General features: G+C 33.8%; 1 protein-coding gene across 17 annotated transcripts in view; it reads left to right on the forward strand.

The window, feature by feature from the left end:
* SETD5 (SET domain containing 5) overlaps positions 1 to 21,219 on the forward strand; it is a 75,883-nt gene that overhangs the window by 11,262 nt on the left and 43,402 nt on the right. For 15 of the 17 annotated variants that reach the window (XM_037801082.1, XM_037801093.1, XM_037800996.1 and 12 more), the window contains exon 2: positions 18,993 to 19,052. The exons of 1 other annotated variant lie outside the window; for it this stretch is intronic. The gene's annotated coding sequence lies outside the window, so the exon portion shown is untranslated. Of the gene's footprint in view, positions 1 to 17,303; positions 17,531 to 18,992; positions 19,053 to 21,219 lie in introns of all 17 variants that reach the window. One more of the 17 variants, XM_037800970.1, reaches the window with a different exon arrangement.

Genomic DNA, 21,219 nt, shown 5'->3' on the forward strand with positions numbered 1-21,219 from the left:
GGGGGATATTGGGTGGGCTAATGGTGATTTTTATCATGGTTAGATTGCAGGTGTATTAATATATACTTAAGTACAAAACTAATTTGTTCTATTCTTAAAAGTATATAACAAAAGAGAGAACTTCAGTAATCTCCACTTTCTTTCCTGGTAAACCATTTCGGATTCTTAGCTTACAGAAAGGTTTTTAAGCGTACTTAATTGTCATTGATTGGTCATACATACATTATTACCACGAGATGCCACTGTGAGTATTATTAGCTTGAAGAAAGGTGGAATCTCTTCTGCATTGCATTTACAGATAATACTTACAATTTGTATTGGGAATTACTAATTTGTATAACTCGAACTTATAAACTAAAATAAGGTTTAAAATAGTTAAACCTTTATGTATGCTTATTCCTTTGCCTTAGTGGAGGTGAAATTAGTTAGCTGTTTGAATATAAAATTTTCATACCTCGGAGTTCTTTCTAACCCAAGCTACATAATTTATGTTCTTCAGGCCTTCTTCATCCCATACCATTGCCCCAAAACAAGAAATTTGATCATTTTTATTGTCTTCTGATGCTGAAATTCTCCGTTCCCCACTCCTGAAACATGAAGATTTAATGAAACCCAGTAATCTGATAAGGCTTGTGCACTGCTGAATATAGTAAGAGGATTATTTCATAATTCTTAGAAATTATGAACTGGTTAGAATGGTCCAGGATGATAGCATGTTAATTTTAATCCATGTCCAGGTGGATCTCATTGTTTTGTATTTGCACCCATTGTTCCTCTTTTTGTATGGGGTGTTTTCCCTGATTCGTGGTTCTTATTTCTGTCCTGTTACAATCTTTGGCCTTGTTGAAAAAGTCTGTTTCCTACCACCAACCTTGGTGCATGCCACAACACATACAACTTGTACTGTCACAGCTTCTGTGAGGTAGGAGGATGATCTGCAGTTAATAATCAACTGTTTGGGCATTTTTGGTGTCCAAGAAAGGTTTTATTTATGTGAGAACCTGGAAGGACCTGTTGGCAATTAGACTCCCTCTGCATTTATGATAATTTTCTTTATTAACTTGGGCTGTTGAGAGTTGATTTGGTTTATAAGAGAAGCCCAGGTAGAAAAGGAAGACCCATAGTTAGATATGGTTATCAGAAAAATAAATGTGTATTTTAATAATATTTAGGATATTAGGGCACGTTTTTTTAAAACTTTAGTTCTAAAGACAAGAGTTTAACCTAAAATAGAACAAAAGGAAGGGCCTGAGAGGCAGCATGATTTATTGCATGCTGAATATAGCCTTAGATTGTTGTATGAATGCACAAATTTTTATTTTCTCAATTTCTGTGACACAAACTACCATAGCCATACAAGTTAAATGTGCCTTTATGCCCATGGCCTAAAAAATACTAGGGAGAATGCCTTTAAAAAAAAAAAAAATCAGTAGGTCTCAGTAGCAAGTCTAAATTTTTGAAGTCTCTTTTTTTTCCTGTTGTTTTGGTTCTTGCTCAATAGATGTAGTTTTATTTGTGGCAGTTAGCACTTCAATGTCATAGCTTAAGTAACAGAACACAGTAAGTATAGAGTTACATAGTATCAATGCACATTTTAGAAAGGCTAAAAATTTTAGGGTCAACATACCAAATTACTTCGTTTTCATATTTAGGATACTTTCATTGAAAAAACCTACTCAGTATTTAAAAACTTACAAAGTGGCATAAAATTATCACCGATTAAACAGTCACTTAATAGTGGCATTTTACTTAAGTGGTACTAAAACCAGCTATTTACTAAAATTCAATACATTGAAAATTATGCTAAGTTCACGTAGATCTCAAAAGTTACTATAGGCATACCACTGAGAACAAGAAAGCAATATTGCCAACCTCAAGGCTCTTACTTTGGAGCCTGGACTGGCTGCCCTGACCCAGATGTTTTTACCTCACCCTTACTTAACCCCTAGGTCATTAGGACTTGAAGAGTTGCTAGGAATAATGTATTGGCTCATGAATTTTGAGTAGGAGCCTGCCTAGGCCAAGTGTGGAGGCCCATGGGAAGATACGTATTTTTAGAAAAGCAAGAGTCTGGTGTAAGTAACTTTCCTCTTATAGATACCATGACCAGTTGGCATGAAAAGGAAGGGCTGGAAGTTTGCAAAGTACCCTGAGCAATAATCATGAACCAGCCAAGAGATAAAAGGTAATTTTTTTGTCGCATACCTTAGTTTTTCCCCAGCTTTGTAGCATCAGGAATGTGTTTCTGTGGAAAATAGTTACACAGAGGATTGAGTTGAATATCTTGTGTGGAAATGATAAAAATTTTAGCCTTATCGAGTGACCATAAGTCTTGGTTTCTGTAGAACAATCCTGGTTTATGCCAGTTCACCTGGCATAATTAGTAATAGCACTCCCTTTTACTCTCAGAAATGTTCTAGTTTGGACCAGTAGATTATATGCTTTCCCTAATTATAGAGGATCCTGGAACTCTTGGTCACTGCCTAGCAATCCAGTTTTCCTTTATAGAGGTCTTCTGATTCTGAAGTCTCTACTTTCCTAGGATTCTTCTGTTGGCCTCTGAAACCCACTGCCTCCCCAGTTCCAAAAGAGCAGTTCTTAGAATGATTCAGTGCCGCTTCCTTTAGTTATTAGTGAGAGAGGGTGGATGTAGATCTGTTAATTTTTTAGTGAAAAATTCCAAATAACAGCAAAATAGGGGGAATAGAAAAATGGGCTCCCATTAAATTTTATTTAAGCTGCTAGTTTAAAAGATTCCATTTGATCAGGAGAAGGTCCATACATGAATTTTAGGAGAAACAACTTTTCCAAGATAAAAAATAAAATTAGTGAGAAGATTGGCATTGTTTTACATCTTTGCAAATCTCTTTAATGTTTCACTTAATAGAAGGCAGCTGCTTTCTCATAACTGCTTCTGGATTTAATTTATTGTGATAAGTAGTTTTAGTTGAAAATGCTGAAGAAAATCTGGTCTCACACAGATATGTAATTAGAAAACAGAAGCCTTCATATACCCCTGGAAGGAATCTCAGGAACTTCAGGGGTTCTCAAACATGTTTTGAGAACCACTGACCTAGATCAATTATTTCCTTCGTGGTTGCAAAGAGACCATATTTTATCACTTCTTCGTTTATTATCCAAAGTACTTCCTTAAAGAGAAGCTGACTTTTATTATTTGTTCACCCCAAGATACCGTTTCAATACAAAAAGGCAGATAAGTCCTTGTTTTTTCCCTTTTATTTACCAGTTTTGAAAAATGAGTTGGTAACTTAGCACCCTCCAAAGGTGATCAATGAAGTGTTTTTGTTGTTGTTACATACTTAGGGCTTTAAATGTATTTAATGTGTTTCAGTCCTTGTAGTTATTCTTTTTGACAATTCAAATTGTCCCACCTTTGGCTGTTGGCTCTTTTTGACTCATTCTCAATAGTCTTTGATTGTTTCCTTGCTTTCTAGTATGACAAGATACTCAACGGTCATTTTGTAAATTTCCTTCCCCAAACCTGGAATCTGCCATTACTGTAGAAAGCCTTGGTTTCTTTTAGAGATCACAGTTAGGAGTGTTCCACTCCTGGATTGGTCCTTGTTTCTAAGCCTTTTCAATGGACAGAGCTAGGAAATGTTTTCTTTTCTTTCCTCTTTTATTTTATTTTTTTAAATATGACTAGTTGGTACTTGATAACTTCCATTTCAAATTCAGTACTATGTGATACTTACATAAACCTAATTCATTTCACCTCTTCCCCATGCCCAATATCCCAAGTTTCCACTAACACCAACATAATTACCATGTTGCTTTGTCCCATAATACACATGCACATAAAATAATTTTAGAATGGCAAGCAATGGTTACTGAAAGGGGTGATTTTGTTTTTTTGTTTTTTTCATTTCTCTTTGCCCTTAGGGTATATCCTTTTAGGAATATGCAGTCAGATTACACAATTTTAAAATCTTTTGGATTAGTTCCTCTCTATGTGGTTATGCCGCCAAGGTGATAACACAGTAAAGCTAATTTGTTTCATTTTGCTTTTGGATTTTTTAGAAATTAATTTTTTTTTAGAAATATAAAATACTCAAATGGTTGCTGAGTGAAATGTACAAACTGGGTGTTGTCAGAGAAATCTAGCTTCTATCCTAGTCTTGAACTATTTTTTCTCTGTCCCCTATATGTAGGACTTGACAGATTCATCATGAATATTTGAAGTGATATTTTGTCATGATATTTCTCTTGCAATGCAAGAAGCAATAACAGTTTATTTACTAAAACTTTTTCTAGATTTTTCAATAACAGGTGTTTTTATTCCATGGATGAAAGTTCTTTTTTAGGAACTAGAATTTCTCAGCTTAATATAAACAGTTCATGATAAGAAACTCCTTTTCTTTAGGAAAAATTAATTTCTCTTTATACATGCTAGATCATTTTCTGTTTGTCTCTGGTTACTTCGGGTACTTACATGTGATGCCACTCAGGACTCTGTCACTTGTAATAGAGAGCCCATCAGTTAACATATCTGGAATGGTTCACCTTTAGCCCTGAAATTTAGATATTATCTTAGAAAGAATGTCATCTATTCGGTAACTTTATCACTTAATATTCAGATTGTTTGATTATATAATTTTTAAATAAGATAGTACATTTTTTAAAGTCTTAAACCTATTAAATATTACATCTGTTGTATCATTCCTAATTAAAGTATTTAAAAGAAGTGGCAGTGTCATATCTCAGCAATTGTGCCATATTTTAATATGTAATATCGGCTAAAACCTATTGAATTAGAATATGTCAAATGGTGAAGCAATAGTGATTTAAGAACCTGAGTGTTCTGAATTGGATAGAAGTTTTGTTGGATTTTAGCTTGCTGGTTTCTTGCTCTGTCCTTGTACAAGTTTCTTAACTTGGTGAATCTAATTCTTAAGCCAAATAGGAATAGTATCTTCCTCTTAAAGTTGTAGGCATTAAGTGAGATAAAGTATGTCAGGTTGACAAAAGGCACACTGACTGGTACAAAATAAGCATACATTAAATGTTAGGTTTTATAAGTTATCATTATGAATTGTTTATTACTTGATCAGTTCTCTAAACTTTGCTCCTTATTTAGGATAAGTAATAGTCACATGCTGTAAATAGCACATGATTTTCATGGATCCATTCATTGCTCATATAAAAAGAACCGAATTTGTTTGAGACCTCTGACGTTGTAAGTGTACCACTGCTTACTTATAAATATGTTGCCGTTTTTATAAATACACAAAAATTTTAATAAAAAAGGGAGCTATGAGCAAACAAGGCTCCTTTTCAGACCTTATTAGAAATGTATTCTTTTAAGTGTCTTTAGAGCACCATGTATGCTGACCAGAGTTAAAGGAATTTTTTTTTAAACTGGAGTTTTAAGATGCATCTGCCTTTTAAATGTCTTTAGATAAAGCTATATAACACCTTATTACTCATTAATTGAGGTGGGTGGTTTTGTTTTGTTTTTTTTTTAAATACTTTTGGAATTGAAGTGAGATGGAGTAGTAGTAAAATGAATTCAGATTGAATGATAGTATTTTAGATATAGGAATGGAAGTTCTAGGAAAAAACAAAGTGGTGGACTGAAGGTATCTGCCCCCCCCCCAAAAAAAAGAAAAACAGGAAATAAAATGCCCATGTTTTGGTTTTTAAAAGAATCTTTGTCTTTTAGAGATACATACTTAAATATTTAGGGATGAGCTATTGTCTGCGGTTTGCTTTAATATAAGGGGGAGGTAAGAGATGAAGCCAAATAGACTATGAGTTGGTAATTGCTGAAATTGGATTATGAGTAAATTGAGGTTCTTTATACAATTTTACTTTTTTTTTTTTAAACAAAATTCACATTTTATTTAGATTGAAATAAACTGTACAAAATTGATTTTCTTCACCAAAAATAATAGCAATATTTTCTGTATTATTCCTAGATAAACCACAAAACACTTATTTTTGTAGGCTTTCCAGGTTCTGCTGATAATCAAGATGAGGCAGTAGACATAGTCATGGAAATAGAAGAAATCAGACAAATCAGCAGTCAGTATCCATGGCCTCTGATTCTATCTTGACCATGAAACAGAAATGTTCAACACATACCTGCTAAACAGCTTATGAAAGCATGGGCTCAATAAAGGAATGTAAACAGCAATAACCAGAGGTAGAAAAAGGCATTCGAACTGTAACTTGTTCCTTTAGGTTCATTTGATAAAGACAAAATCTACGCTGAAATCCTTGCTTGGCGAGCTCAGTTTCTCTCACTCTCTGGTAATTCCCTTAACTGTCCAATATAAATTTTAACAACATACTTTAAAGTCTTTCTAGTTAAAGGTCAATAGTGAACCTCATATACAATTTTACTTTTATACTTGTTTGAAATTTTTCATAATGAAAAGTTTTAAAAATTAAAACCATCCATAGACTTAGCTATGGTGAGTCCTGTTAAAACAGACTAGTGAACATACTCAGATGTTTCAGTCTCTCTCCATTGGTTCTACTTGTCCTGTGAGCCCAGTTTCTCTCTTGACCATGACATATTTCCAAAAACAGACAGAGTGGCTGTATGGGTATATAATGTATAATGTTCTTTTGTCCTAAAAGGAAATTTTAATATTTGAAAGAAATCTATACAGAATCTGGAAAGCATTCCAGACAGGAAAATTAAGGAAGCATATGGTTTAGTAATGGTGTGTTCAGTATATAGTAGATCTCGTTTTATGAGCTAGTTGAATTTCTGAAAAGATGTCTTTTAAAATATCAGATCAATACCGGGCAGTCAAGTTTTCTTTAAGAAAATTAACAGGGTAAGTATGCAAATTATTCTGCTCCTATTAGTGTTTCTTTGAGTTGGTGGTTGTTTTCAGTTGCTGTTACTTTTTAAATTATAAGTTATTCTAGGTTTAGTGTCATTATTATCAATTATAGCTTGTAGTAAGTGGTTTGGTAATAGAAGGTGTCACGGTTTTGACAGTGATGTGGGCCTATTTTCCCGTAACTTGACTTTAAGGTTTGTATATGCATTGTGGTCAAATAGGAATCATTCATACACATCTCATGTTTTTGTTCAGTGACAGGCATCATTATAACTGAGTTACTTTTCCACTGGAAAATGGGCCTCAGTGGTCTTTTGCCCTAAGTTTGTCACCACTCTTAAGACTTTCCTAGTACTCAGAGATCACTCAGTAAAAATGAAGAGAACAGCTGGTCACTAACCTTAGATGTGAACCGTCAGTGGTATGATGAGATCGGCATATGGGTGCATGGAATAGCACACTCCCTTTATCTGCTTGATTGGCTGTGTTTTTCTCTCCTGTGTTTTACCCTTTTTTGTATCTTGACATGTAGCATATATAGGAATGCTTTGTCACAGCTGTGGGTCATGTTTATACTTGCAGTTAGCTCTGCTGTAAGGAGAAATTTGCCTTCCTAAGAATGTAGTAAGTTTTATCACTAAGTATGTCATTAAAAATAATGGTTTACAATGATTATTTTTTTCTTAGAACGTTTTAATGATTAAGACATTTTTAATAGCCATAAATGTATAGTTACAAAACCTAAACATTATTCAGCAAATCTAGCATAGAAGGATTGCATTTAGCTTTTTATCCATCTTAACTTTTGCAAAAGGATAACGGCCTTTTGTTTTCACCACCACCTAGCGTTAAGATAAGCAAAGCCCTCCTCTTAAGTATTCTTATCACCCATAGTTATGATAAACAAAGGAGGATTACACTCAGAGAAGATGTGATGTGCACACTGATATTTCTGGGATTTGCTGTAAAATAATCCTGGCACAGGTTATATATAAAATAAGATTAGCCATGAGTTGATTGTAGATTGAAGCTGAATAGTGACTATGGAGTTTATTATATGGTTTTCTCTAGTTTTGTATTTGTTTGAAGATTTTTCTTTTTATTAACTTTTTTTAAGGACATACAGGAAATAGCATATCAGACAGGATAAATGATGTGAACAAAATTTTTTTCCATACAAGTTCAATCATATAGCGTGCTACAGAATGTATAGATTTTGCACCAGTAAGCATCTTCCTTTGATCTCGTACAGAAGTTGAGATTTTAAAACACAATCAGTATCATCCTTTTCTCTTTAGTCTGGTTTACCTTAGTTCTAATCAAGTCCATTTCGTTCATATCTCTAATTGAACTCTGATCTCTTTTTCAGCTTTTTTAACATTTGCTGTATGGGGTAATGCTGACATTCATACCTGCCGAACTCTGGCTCTGAATCTTAGGTATCACACAGATACCTGAAGTTACAGGGACTGACCAGCTCAGCATCTCAGAATTTAGAGACAACCATTACAACTCATGAATAGATGTGACTGCTATAAGAGCTCGCAATCTAGGAACCTTTACCATAAGCTTTCCCCTGATAACCTATGTGCTCAGATTCAGTTCTCAGACTTTGCATATTATAGTTAGTCCACATTAGTGAGGCATTATAATGTTTGTCTTTTTGATTCTGGATTATTTCACTCAACATACTGTCCTCAAGTTCATTCACCTAGGAGCATACCTCACAACTTCATTTCTTCTAGCAGCTGCTTGGTATTCCATTGTATGTATACACTACAGTTCACCATTCTTTTTATCAATGTACCCTTAGGCCACCTCCATCCATTGCAAATCGTGAATATGGCTGCCATAAACACCAGTGCACAACATCCGCTCATGTCTCTACTCTTAGTTTTTCCAAGTCTATACCAAATAATGGGGTTGCCGGACCATATGGCAACCCCATAGTTAGAGAGTTGACAACGGAAGGGTATATGGGAAAAATCTGCATATTGCATACTAGGGACTATAATTAATAGGAATACCATACTAGTACTACACAAATACTAAGGACAAATAATTAAGGGTCTGACAAGAGCTACGAGATGTTTAGGGTCATGAGAATTGTTTAAAATGGAGAGCAAAATTTTGAAAGAGAGGAAAATTTGTTAGCTAATTAACAAGTTCTTACTTCATTCTGGCCAAGGAGTTTTTTTTTTTTTTTTTTTTTTTTTTTTTTTTTTTTAATGTAATTTTATTGAAATATATTCACATACCATACAGTCATTTAAAGTGTACAATTGTTCACAGTTTCATCATATAGTTGTACATTCAACACCACAATTTTTGAACATTTTCATTACTCCAAAAAATAAAAATGAAAATAAGAATAAAAATAAAAGTAAAAGAGAACACTCAAAACATCCTATATCCTCCCTCATTTACTTTTTTTTTTTTTTTTTTTTTTTCAACTTTTTAAAAAAATTTTATTCTAATAACATATAAACAACCTAAAATTTCCCCTTTTAGCCACTTTCACATATATAATTCAGTGCTATTAATTACATTCACAATGTGGCACTACCATCACCACCATTCATTACCAAAACTTTACAATCAACCCAAACAGAAATTCTGTACAATTTAAGTATTAACTCCCCATTCTCTGCTCCCAACCCTTCCCTGTAACCTATATTCTAGATTCTGACTCTATGAGTTTTTTTTTTTGTTTTTTTTTTTTTTTAAATCATCATTTTATTGAGATATATTCACATACCACGCAGTCATACAAAACAAATTGTACTTTCGATTGTTTACAGTACCATTACATAGTTGTACATTCATCACCTAAATCAATCCCTGACACCTTCATTAGCACACACACAAAAATAACAAGAATAATAATTAGAGTGAAAAAGAGCAATTGAAGTAAAAAAGAACACTGGGTACCTTTGTCTGTTTGTTTCCTTCCCCTACTTTTCTACACATCCATCCATAAACTAGACAAAGTGGTGTTTGGTCCTTATGGCTTTCCCAATCCCATTGTCACCCCTCATAAGCTACATTTTTATACAACTGTCTTCGAGATTCATGGGTTCTGGGTTGTAGTTTGATAGTTTCAGGTATCCACCACCAGCTACCCCAATTCTTTAGAACCTAAAAAGGGTTGTCTAAAGTGTGCATAAGAGTGCCCACCAGAGTGACCTCTCGGCTCCTTTTGGAATCTCTCTGCCACTGAAGCTTATTTCATTTCCTTTCACATCCCCCTTTTGGTCAAGAAGATGTTCTCCGTCCCACGGTGCCAGGTCTACATTCCTCCCTGGGAGTCATATTCCACGTTGCCAGGGAGATTCACTTCCCTGGGTGTCTGATCCCACGTAGGGGGGAGCTGGCCAAGGAGTTTGAACCAATTCAGTAGCATTAGGAAACCATGGTAGATTTATAGTAGTAGAATAATATGATCAAAGTTATGTTCTAGAAGGCTTAATGTCATAGAAGAATATAGAACAAATTAGAGGATTAAGAGCCTAGAGATACTTGAGACCCGTTCATTGCTGTAATGCAACCTTGGAATCATAAACAGGTGAATAGTATTGAATGAAATGGATGGACTGTGAAACATTTCAAAGGAGTAAAGACTAGTTCTGTACCCAGGCTCTCATTCAGGTGCTAGTGACAGCACAAGGAGAGGTTTCCCCCTTTTGGTCAGGGCACAGATTTTTGGACCAAGTGGGTATGTGATGTTGTGGACTATACCAAATTAATTGGTAGCTATGGTGCAAATTAAGTCAATATTTTGATTGACTCCTTTACCAAACCAATATAGGCACGCCTGTTACGATTTCTAGGTTTTTTTCTCCTTCCAAGACCAAAAATGAAGCATCAGATTTTATACCCCTAAGACAGACCTGCTAGAACAGAGGTTGTTCCTTTTTCTTTTCTTTTCTTTTCAAGTGGAAATCACATAATGTAAATTAACCATTTAAAGAGAAGAATTCAGTGCTATTTAATCTTTTGCAGCCCACTACCTCTATTTCCAAAATATTTTCATCACCCCAAAGGGAATCCCCATACCTATTAAGCAAGGTTTCCCTACCCCTCCACTCCCCAAGCCCCTGGCAACCACCAGTCTACTCTCTGTGTCTGTGAACTGACTTATGCTAGATATTTTACATAAATGGAATCATATAGTATGTAACCTTTTGTGTCTGCCTTCTTTTGCATAGCATAATGTTTTTGAGGTTTATCCCCTTTGTAGCATGTGTCAGTACTTCATTCCTTTTTATGGTTGAATAATATTCTATTGTGAGCATACGCTGCATTTTGCTTATCCATTCATCTGTTATGGACATTTGGGTAGTTTCCACCTTTTGGCTATTATAAGTAGTGCTGCTGTGAACATACTTGTACACTGAACTTAAGTGCTCATCTTTTCAGGTCTTTTGAGTGTATACTCAGGAATGGAATTACCAGGTCATATGGTAATTCTGTGTTTAACTTTTAGAGAAACCACTTGTTTTCCACAGCGACTGATCCATTTTACAATGTACAAGGATTCCAGTTTTTCCACATCTTCGCCAACACTTGTTATTTTCCGTTTTTTTTTAATCATTGCCATCCTAGTGGGTGTGAAGTGGTAGCTCACTATGGTTTTGATTTGCATTTCCTTAATGACTAATTGCATCGAGCAACTTTTCATGTGCTTTTTGGCCATTTGTATATGTTCTATTTTTTATTGTGAACTTTAACATATATACATAACAGTAATAACTTTCAAAGTATGATTTAACAAGTAGCATATTTCAAGAATGTCACAGATCCACAACTTCAGCTATTTCCATTATTGTAAAATATTCATACAGAAAGATGTTAACTTTCAATGTACAGTTCAAAAGCAGTTATATAGGTGATTTAAAAAATTGTTATGGGTTACAGTTCCACGGTTTTAGTTCTTTCCTTGTTATGCAATATAGGGTATATAGAGAAAGGTAAAGACTTTCAAAGCCCAATTCAATGAGAAGCTATAGAGCAAATTTCAAAGGATGTTATAGGGTACAGTTCTACTATGTCATTTACCTCCTTCCAGCTATTTCAAACACCCCAACCTCTAAAAAATATATGTATTGATATAAAATTTCAGTATTCATAGACCTTTGTTAAATCTTAACTTGTTTGTTATTGTATATATTCTTTGGAGAGATGTCTATTCAAGTCCTGAGTTCATTTTTAAATTGGGTTGTCTGTCTTTTTGTTCTTCAGTTAGAAGAGTTTTAGTAACTGTTTGAAAATGAAAAGCCCAGATCTTCTCAATTTCTAGAGTAGTTTACTTGCATTTTTCAGTCAGAATCCTACAGATGCCAGCTAGATTACAGATGGCTAGCATAATTTGTTATTACAGGAAGAAGAAATTTAGTGCTTGGTGCATTCTGTTTTTAAAAGAATTAAAAGTTATCCGGTGGATGTAGACCTGGCACCGTGGGACGGAGAACATCTTCTTGACCAAAAGGGGGATGTGAAAGGAAATGAAATAAGCTTCAGTGGCAGAGAGATTCCAAAAGGAGCCGAGAGGTCACTCTGGTGGGCACTCTTATGCACACTTTAGACAACCCTTTTTAGGTTCTAAAGAATTGGGGTAGCTGGTGGTGGATACCTGAAACTATCAAACTACAACCCAGAACCCATGAATCTCGAAGACAGTTGTATAAAAATGTAGCTTATGAGGGGTGACAATGGGATTGGGAAAGCCATAAGGACCAAACACCACTTTGTCTAGTTTATGGATGGATGTGTAGAAAAGTAGGGGAGGGAAACAGACAGACAAAGGTACCCAGTGTTCTTTTTTACTTCAATTGCTCTTTTTCACTCTAATTATTATTCTTGTTATTTTTGTGTGTGTGCTAATGAAGGTGTCAGGGATTGATTTAGGTGATGAATGTACAACTATGTAATGGTACTGTAAACAATCGAAAGTACAATTTGTTTTGTATGACTGCGTGGTATGTGAATATATCTCAATAAAATGATGATTAAAAAAAAAAACAAAAAAAAAAAAAAAAAAGAAGAATTAACAACAATCTACATATGCCATTCTACCCAATTTCTTCCAGAATATGAAAGAGGGGAGGGAACACTTTCCAATTCATTTTATGAAGTTATTACCCTGCTATCAAGACCAAAGATAATACAAAAGAAAATTACAGAAAAATGTCTCTTATAAATATAGACACAAACATTCTTAACAAAATACTAATAAACAGAATTCAGCAATAAAAAAAAAAAAAAAAAGTTATCCGGTGGGACAGCTATAAGAAAATACTTTGTTCTGAAATGCTGCTTTTACTAAGACTTATTTTGAAGATCCCAGTCCTAACTTGGTGAAAAAGCAAGTGAGATCTCATATTTAATGTGTGAGAATTTTAGAGGATAATAAAAAATATGTCACATAATTGTTGAGAATTTGAAGTTAACTCTCATTTTAGGGTTTTCCTTAAGAATTTGGAGAATTTTCTAAGGAAAGAACTACGTGAGGAAAGTTGGAATTGAAATTATTTTAAATCTTATAGGAAAATTTAGCCTTCCCTCCATGAACTGGAATGTTTGTGAGTGTGTAAAGCAATATTAATTTTCAGGAGGGTGGTTTGGCAACAGTTAAATACGCTCATGCTTTTCTAGCAGTTATACTTGTAGGAATTTATCCTGAGGAAATGTTTGTATACATGTATAAAGGCATATGTTCATACCTTTCAGTGCACCATTGCTTATATTATGGAAAATTAGGATCAATCTAAACATCCACCTGCCAAGGGTTAATTTAAATTATAGTAGATCCATAGGATGGAATATTGTACCATCATTTAAGAGGAAGACCTAAATTTGTGTATACTCATACAGAAAGATGTCCAATATATTGCTAAATGAAAAAAGCACATTACAGATCAGTAGGGTTAAATTCCTTCACTGCTATGTGCTTAGCCACCTGGTCTGCCAGGTAATCATAGAACATGTATGGTCAGGTTCTTTTCTTTTGTGTTTTCAGAGTTCTTGCTGCTTATTGGCCCTCATTCTTTATAGAATTTTCCATGAGACCAATGAAAGCTTTGTCTAAACAGTTTAAGGGGTTTATTTTTAAAAACCTGTTTTTATAAGTGATTGTTCTGTGTCATTGGTAAATTATGGAGTGATTTGGGTTTCTTTTTTTTTCCTTTGGAGGTGGGTGTTGGTTTCTTTTCAGAATTTGACTCATTAATTGTAGAGGCAGGTTTTGGGATTACTTTATTTATTTATTTATTTTTACTATCATGGTTGTGAAAATGCAACACTTGGCACATAGGCAAACCCAAAGAGCCTGCAAATTACCAACCCTCTCCTACTTGGATAAAAGAAACATCTTAAAATAGCACGTAACATAGTATTTATACATAGTAGGTACTCATTTCATGGTTGTCAAATAAATAAAGGAGGGAAAAAAGTGACAAATCTAGATATTATAAATCACGAGAGAGCCAAGAATTTTAATCTTTTGTCTAACATAGCCCCAGTTGGTACTTAATAAAAAAATTAACAATTTCAATGCAGATACTGCTATCTAAAGTGGTAATTGCTTTAATAGAAAGGGGGTATGTATTAAAATCTTAATTTTCTGTCTCCTGAACTCCACCACTATGTGTGTATGACTTCTTAAAAGTTAATCTTTTTTGTTGCTCTGCTTCTTCATCTTTAAATAGACTCTAAACATTAAAAACAGATTTTTTTAATCAACTGGAGAAATTTTGCCTAAACTACTGAAAGAGTATACAGATTTTAATGCCTCCGAAATATGCATAACACATTTTGTCTGAAGTAATTAAAGGTGGTTTCCACTTTAGGGTTTGAAAAATGAAAGAGGTCTGAATAGATAGGAGGAAAGTGTAGAGTAGAGGTCTGTGAGGTTTTCTTCCTATTTAGTAGCGAATATTACGGGTCATGGCTGGTAAGTCTCTAAAGCATGTTCAGAGCCTGAAAATACAGTGGGACTGAACGTTCAGAAAATGTTGTGAATAAAGCTCTTTAAAGAAGTAAATCATTCTAAGTTCTTTGAGGGTATCACCTTTATTCTTAGAAGCATGAATTTGTCCTGTTTCTTGTAAAGGATGCAGAGAGTTTGCGTTCTTAGTTATTTTAGCAATAAACATCTGTTTATCATATTTTAATGGGTTATAAATCAGATGTTTCTTTTTCTTCAGTATCCATTTAAAATAATTTAGGATTCTAGAATTTAGTTTCATTGTTTATGGCATGTACTTTTTTACCCTGCTATGTCCTCTCCCCAGTTACTACTAAGTATACCTTGGCCTCTGTGATATTTGCTGTTGATGAAATTTTTCAAGGGAAAAGAAATTCTTACTATGGACTAAGATAGGATTTTTTTAAATTGGGTTTTAATTACTAACTATTTCTAGTCAACTCACAGCTTTTATATAACATCAGTTTGGTATACCAAAGCCCAGTAGCCCGAAGGAGTATAAATTAGGCAAAGGAGTCAGGGGATAAACTGCTGCTGAAGGAGAAGTAGGAGAAAAATAAAACTTTTATTTTGACTCTGAGTTACTAAATCATGATGTTTCTGTAGTCTCTTTTGATGTTTACTCCAACCACTGTTTTGCCTCTTGTTTCTCTTTAGCCCTGAACTCATCCTGCATTAACTTCAGTTTGTAAGCCTAATTTATCCTGTTCCGGTTACATGGGAGGGACCTCTGAGCAGTCTCCTTACCTAGAGTCAGCAGAGTAGGTTTTATTCTTTCCATTGTAAAGATGAGAAAACTGAGACTTTGAGATGTTAAATGAATTGCCCAAGCCAGTTTAGTTGTTGACAGCACCAGTATTCATAGAAATATGAAAAAGGAAGAACCCAATGAAGATTTTACTTTGAGAAATTTAAGGTTCATCTATGTAAGTGACTGATTAAGTGGTAGGCTAGAACTCAAGTTTATTAACGCCTAATATTTTTCTTCTTCCATGGTAAAAAGCTATATGGTGAAGTACAATTACACTGTTTTTACATCAGTTATTTCAGTTTGAGTTGGAGATGAAAGATAAGCTTCTAATGCAGTTAGCATATGAGTTCTCAAATAAGTTGAGCATGTAAGTAAAACAACATGTATATATTTATCGCGTTTTCAAGTGTTTTCTGATACTCTTTCCGCATTTCTCCATTTTACTGTTTTGTAAAGCCGTTCAAATGAAAGGAATTGCAGAAGTATTGATAAGTATTTTAAGAATAAGGTTAGCCTGCATGTTTAACAAAGTTTTGAAAAATCGGTTTAGAAATTGAATCTTAAAATTAGTGGCTATTTTTTTAATCCTTGTTGAAAATTTTTCTGAAATGTTTTCCCTCTTCTCCTTAATTGAGTTAGATATATTCATTTATTGGTCTATAAAAGATCTTTTAAGCACTTTAGAGTTATTCTGCATATCTATTCACTTTTGTTGTTTAGTAGTACACATTTTGAAGAGAGATAGTAGATTAGGCTGAATATACTGATTTCAGGATTTATCATAGATGGTCATGTTTTTATTGAATCCTAGTTTAAGGGTTATTTTTCAAAAGGAAGAAATTTGTGGCTTCTAGCTAGTTGGAAGTTGTTTTATGTAAGGTCTCTTATTTAGTAAGTTAAAAAAAAAAAAAACAAACTTATAATTTTGTAACAATACTGTTAACAACCTGTTACTGAAGCTCTAGGGTAAACAGAGAGAGTGAGAAAGAAACCAGGCCTTGGAGATGAAGATTCTAGGGGGAAGGATTTTTGATTCAAGGATACTTTTAAGTTGAATTCTAAAATAATAAGTAAGCTAATAAGATGAAAATAGTCATTGACTGTTGTAAGATCTAAAGTAGTATTGTTGACCTTAAGAAAAGCTGACGTTGTAAATAACGTATGGTTTGATATTACTCAGCACACCTTTTCTGTCAACCTGAGCAATAATAGATTTTCTCTCTTTCTCTAATACATGCTTTACCCTCAATTTAACATTGCCACATAATTTTAAAACTCTCTGTAAAATATTTGGCCCTGAACAAATGTGTGCATATTTTTCCTTACTTTGAAATCTCATAATTTCAATTTCATAGTGATTTTCATAATTAGGGAAGCCACTAACTCTCAAAACATCTTCATATGAGAATGAGAAAGTAAGTGTAAAATTCCAATGTAAATAGTTTGCTATTAGTATCTGTTTGGAGAAGTATATTCTTCAAAAAAAGTAAAAATGTTCTCAGTTTCTTATTAAAAATTTAATGATCGATAATTGGTATCTTAGAACCAAAGGAATTAAAAGGGACATTTTGAGAAATTGGCTTGTTTGTATATATCTAAATATGTATTCCCCAGTGTGTTTTGTCAGAGACTATAAATTGAAGAAAAGAGAGATTTGGAGTTCTACTGGTTTATGGAAGGAGTTGATCAGAGATTGCTCTTTGGCTAAGTTGCTGTCTGCATAGGCTGTTAACAATTGTTTCTCTGGCAGCAGATCTTGTTCATCAGGATTGCATCATTTCTGGGAGAATGGCCAAGGTCCACAGCCTCAGTACAAAGACTGTCTGAAGCATATGAGGCCTGTTCTCTTTCTGAAGCGGCACTCCTCTTCCTGCCAGTCCTCTTCACAGGATTACTGAATCAGACTTGTTCTGAATTTCTTTCATTGGATTGACTGTTTATTGGACTCTTGTCTCCCAGCTGCTTCCGGCTCACCTGGTTGATGCAATTTCTTTCTCTGAAATCTCTTTTGGAATTGTTCTTAAAACACTTTTTGTTTGTCTTCTCTGGGAGTGACCAGACAGATTACATGGGTTTTGTGCTTTCGCAAGTCATATAAAGAAGAGACTGTCAGAAAGAGAAATATAGAGATTATTGGCCATTTCTGACTCCAATTGAAAAGACAAATAATAATAAACCATTTCTGGCATATGGTGTTTAACAGCCTTTATTCCCTAGAAATTGTGTATAAATGGAGACTCCTCAAAAGAGTGCACTGAAAGATAGTTGGTTCTCCTTCTGAATTATAAGAACTTTGTAGCGTGTTTCCCGTAGATTCTGATGAATTATTCTGGAAATAGTTAAATTGATAGGAAATTAAAATTCTGATGCATTCGTTTCCTGCTTGCTGTACACCCATTTGCTTTTTTCTCTTTTTCCTCCTGTCTTTTCTTATTTCTTATATCTTATTTCTTACCTTCTTTCTTATTTGCTGTTGCTTCTTCCTTGGTTTATTTTGTATTATCTTTTCCTTCCATTTCTTTGTTTCCTTCACACTTTTTATTTTTATAATAATTCTTATTATACCCTTTTAATGTTTCTAAAGAGTAGTTCATTTTGCAGGTTTTTTTTAATTGGGAAATTCATAGAATAGCACATAAATTATATTTCCTCTCTAAGCTTGTTAACTAGAATTCCATAAACAGATCTTGTCATGTGTATGATATATTAACATTTCTGGTGTTAATAGCCTATTCTGGCTAATGTTAAATTTGACTTTTTGGAGAAAACACTGAAGACTTAAGGGGAATATGACCATTTTTCCTTGAAAGTCCTGGTCACTTATTCTTCTTTTCCTTTTTGGAGGGTAGAAGTTGAATCGTGACTGCTTTCAGCATATTTCCGTTATGGAATTGACCACAAGTAGAACTGGGTCCCTTTTATCACTCTTTTTTCTTTCAAGGGTAGGACAAGAGGATAGGTGGGATAGAGTAAGGGGGGCAGGACAAGAGGTAATGCAAAATTGTACTTTAATAGATGATAATAGGCCCTTGTCAGTCTGGAGAGCAAATTAGATATTTGATTAAAGAAAAGCCTCTAAGTTTGCGAAGAGGTCACTGGGGAGATAGAAGAGATCCCGTGAGAAATGGGAGAGAATTCCGACTTGAAGGGGAAGAGAAGAATCAGACAGTTACGTAGTAAGGTATTTACCACTTCTTAAGTCAAATAAAGATAATTCTCTTCCCTACCCTTTGTTTAGGTTCTGGCTTTGCAGAAAAATAAAATATAAGGGTTAAAGACAAAAGATATGGTACTGGTTAGAACATAGGATGATAAACAAGGCAGTGTAAAGAAATAATACAAGCAGAAGTACCATTAAAATTATTTCTGTAAAATTCCATTCTGTGTGCCCATCAATGTTATTTCTTTCTATACTAATTTGTATCTCAACTTTTTCTAGGTCTTCAGAGCTTCTGGCAGATAATTTTTGGGGACTTCATTTTCAGAGGTCTATAAAAAGGTGACTAAACCAAATAAATTACTTTAATTTCTATTTTATTTTTTTGCATTTTAATGAATGCTTAAATAGTATGTTGACATAATAGTGGACAGCCATTCATTCAGCAAATAATTATCAAGCACCCACAATGTGCCAGAAGCTGTTCTGGGCAATGGAACTGCAGCAGTGAACAAAACAGACAGATGAATAAGTAAAATAGCTCTTGAAATTATCCCACCTAAAGTCAAAATTAATTCTTTCTACTCTCTTCAGGACATATCTCCAGATTATGTGATAAATTAATAACTGCTATAATTACTAAACTTGGTAATCTATACTAGGAGTCTGTTGTCTTGGTTTATTAAACTAAAGTAATTGTAATAAGATAATATTACATATAGATGATCTTTTAAAGGTTCTTCAGTTAATATTTTAATATCCACATTTTGCAAAGGGAATTATTTACAGAAGGAACTATTCTCAAGATTATATGATAAATTTGGTTTTGCTATGAGAATTTGAATTAAGCTGTATTATTATTAAAGTATTTTTTAGAATCAGTTGGCTAAGCTAACCTCTTATAAGTATGTTCGTCAGAAGAATGGGTTGTGAAAGAAAAATTCATAGTTAACTGCTTGATGTTTGTTAAAGCTTTTAATCAACTATCCACAATAGCTGGACTGGGTTTCCATTAGGGAATGCAGAAAGCTTTCTTTATTCATTCATTAAGGAGATCTTATCTGAGGTAATTTTTCCATCTTTTCTTTTTAGCATATCATCTAAAAATTATTCTTAGAAAAAAGTATCAACTATCAGCTCAGGTTTATAACTTGTCTTTTACCTAGAAGTCCACATGTTTTTTATGGGTAAATAATAGTGATTGTGACAAAGGGTTTTTAAGGACATTAGTAACTTTTTTTGTCCTTTACCAAAAGTATAACACATGACTCCGATTCCCTGTACTGGTGAAGAGAGGTATGACGTTATCAGACTTTCTTCTGATTATTCTGGTCAGGCAGCTTCTAGGCTTTTTAAAAATCCTAGGCTTAATTGCTAAGTGCTTTCTGTTCCGTCATTTGTAGGTTTTATTTCAATTTCAGTATGATTGGTGAATGAACTGCCTAGATCTCCCTTTGGATATATTTATTGTTAGGGAAAGGATACATTTGTGTATTTCTTTCCCATTTATGGGTTACCCCCTGTGTAGGATTGGCCTAAAGGCAGAATGTTTTATCAGTCACTTCTCTTTTATGAGTTGCAAGGAAATAATAGATTAGAAGATTTGACCTCCTTTTGCTCTTTAGTACCCCCAAGTCTAGCAACATGTCACCTCCATTTAAGAACTGGTATGTTGTCACACACAGATTTGAGAATTCTAGATTCATTTGGTGAGATCCAGTTCCAGAGAGAACTGCCTGATTTATAGCTCTTCTAACATTCTAAAATAATAACACAAAAAGTAGCAGTACTATCCTAATGCATTCTTAAAGTCTTTGCCTGATTCATCGTTCACAAGTACTTTTCTTACCCACATTAATTTATTTCATATATCAAAATAAGATTCAAGCATCTTAGATTGTCCACCATTTAAAGTTTGCATAGATTGGTTCAATATCATGTACTTTTCATTCCATTCATTTATTTATTTATTTATTTATTTATTTAGTATAAGTGTTTGAATTTTCTATTGCCTTTTTGCCTTACCTTGAATCAACCTATGAGTCATCCTTTTTTTGTATTCTTTTTTGCAAAAATCTTTATTAAATGTGGGTTTTTAACATTCACATTAACTTTGTTCCTTCCCTCATAACGTTCTTCGTTTCATCCTTTTAATGATTTTTACATTAATGTAAAACCATGAATGTAAAGTCATACAGCGTACACTTTTTTTTCTTTGCACCACACCCCAAATCTCAAAATCTATTGCTTGTTTAACACTTAAGTAGTTTGTGATTCTTCAGTTCCTAAATTCCATTGGTTTATGATATCGAATTGAGGTATCCTCATGCTTTTCCATACAAATTCTCTTTATCATGAAACTGTTTTCTTTGTGGTAAGTGTTTTTATTTATTTCTGACAGTTTATATAACTTAGCAAATATAGTTAAGGTAATTTAATTTCATTTTGCCCAAAACCATGTTTCAAATAAAATGATGAATAAGAAGAAAATGTTCTGTGACAAAAGAGA

The sequence above is a fragment of the Choloepus didactylus genome, chromosome 1 (genome assembly GCF_015220235.1).
Source record: "Choloepus didactylus isolate mChoDid1 chromosome 1, mChoDid1.pri, whole genome shotgun sequence".
NCBI classification, from domain to species: Eukaryota; Metazoa; Chordata; class Mammalia; order Pilosa; family Megalonychidae; genus Choloepus; species Choloepus didactylus.